Source organism: Erpetoichthys calabaricus, chromosome 5 (assembly GCF_900747795.2).
Source record: "Erpetoichthys calabaricus chromosome 5, fErpCal1.3, whole genome shotgun sequence".
Classification (NCBI taxonomy): domain Eukaryota; kingdom Metazoa; phylum Chordata; class Cladistia; order Polypteriformes; family Polypteridae; genus Erpetoichthys; species Erpetoichthys calabaricus.
The window spans coordinates 21,981,871-21,983,848 of NC_041398.2; the positions used below are offsets into that span (position 1 = coordinate 21,981,871).

Here is a 1,978-nt window from a genome sequence, read left to right on the forward strand (position 1 = left end):
TCAAAATTAAAAGAAATAAACATTTGAAATACATCAGTCTGTGTGTAATGAATGGATCTAATATACAAGTTTCACTTTTTGAATGGAATTACTGAAATAAATCAACTTTGTCATGATATTCTAATTTTATGACCAGCACCTGTATATTATTTTATTTACACATGCATAATAGTATTATCACTGTGTTACTGTGCTTGCCTTTCTTTTCATTCTTGCGCTATGCAAATCCAAGAGAAAATACTTCTTGGGCTCTGCCGGAGGAAAGGCAGAAAGTTACCACAGAGACTGTGGCAAAACTCCCAGTTAGATACTGAATGGTTTATTGTACCTAAACAGTATCATCCTAATCTTAGAAAAAGTGTTACCACACACTGGCATTTTAAGAGCCACCACTGTGTACCGACTGCGCAAAGTGGCAGCAGCTTGGAGCGGAGTTTAAAATCAGTTAAGGCCACAAAGTCAAAAGAAATGAAAGACTTTCAGAGCTAAAAAAATAATTCATATTTAAGCAAGCAGAGCTCAGGGTATGTTTCAGGAGAAGTTGTCAGGAAACAATGCCGGAAAGTTTAATTATCAATTATTAAAAGCAACACATAACTAGTGGCAAATCATAGTCAAAAAATATTCATAAACAGGAGTTCACAATTAACAAAGAATGAACACAAAAGTCTTTTAGGAGGATCCAACCTTGGAAAACGAAGAAGTGCACAATCCATTTGTCCTTGCACAGTAACAATCAACAAATCACCCTTCAAAAATGGTGGCACTCATAAGAATAGCAATTGAGTCCTGTTGCCTGATAGACACAGAAGTGTTTGGCTGTTTTGATTCACTGGCCAGTCTTGTAAGGCTTCCTTTAATATCCATGCCATGGTCGGAACCGAAGACTGCATGTTCATTGTGGTCAAGTCAGACAGGACTGATGGACGAGATCATCAAACGCTTCGAGCAGAATGGCTTCTGCTTGGTGGAACATGATGTTCACTCATGCTTCTGAAGACCTGCTGATGGAGCACTATATAGATCTGCGAGAGCGACCCTTCTAAAGTGGCCTGGTGAAGTACATGCATCCCGGGCTGGTTCTGGCAATGGTAATGGAAGGCCTAAATGTAGTCAAGAATGGCAGTCATGTTGGATGAGACCAATCCAGAAGACTGAAAGCCTGGTACCATCCGTGGTGATTTCTGCATCCAAGTTGGCAGAAACTCTATCTATGGCAGTGGCTTGGTGGAAAGTGCCAACAAAGAGATGAGCTTGGGGTTTAAACCTGAAAAACTGGTGGAATAGAAAAGCTGGGTTAAAGACTGGATCTACGAGTAATGCACTCCTTTAGGTTTGGCTGTCCATCATTCCAAAAGATGTCAACCACGGAACAGAACAGCGTTTGTTTTTAATGGTTAATCAAGCACTTTTCAATAAAGCTGAAGTACAAGGGGCAGAATGGTGGGACTGAGGCTAAGAAGGATCTGCGCTGCTATCATGAAGGCTGCCAGTTCGAATCCCTGTCACTGCCAAAAGAGATCCTACTCTACTGGGCCCTTGAGTAAGGCCCTTAACTTACAATTGCTCCAGGGCTGCTGTACAATGGCTGACCCTGCACTCTGACCCCAAGGGGTATGTAAAAATTCACAAATTCCTAATACAAGAAATTGTATAAGGTGAAATAAAGAACAAAAAAAAAAGTACTATTTTGAATAATCTCTGTTGACTTTTATTTTGGGCTTCCTGACAGGATTACTATGCGGAAATTCGCTTTCTGTCTGTTATAGAAAAAAAATCTTTCAACGAGACGAGACAAGACTTTTTGGAAAAGATTTTTTCAAATCCTGCGAGACGAGAATATTGCCATGATATTTTTAAAAGTCACGCCCTCCTAGCAACCATTTTAAAACAAGACCACGGTCCTCTCATTTCTCATTGGTGTGAATGCTTTTGTCAGACACGCTTCCTGCACTCTCAGCTCTTATACATTTTAACA

The 1,978-nt window shown here is 40.1% G+C and overlaps 1 pseudogene; it reads left to right on the forward strand.

Moving 5' to 3' along the window:
* The first annotated feature begins 700 nt into the window (after positions 1-700).
* Positions 701-1,600, forward strand: LOC114643704 (nucleoside diphosphate kinase A-like; annotated as a pseudogene).
* Positions 1,601-1,978: the final 378 nt, after the last annotated feature.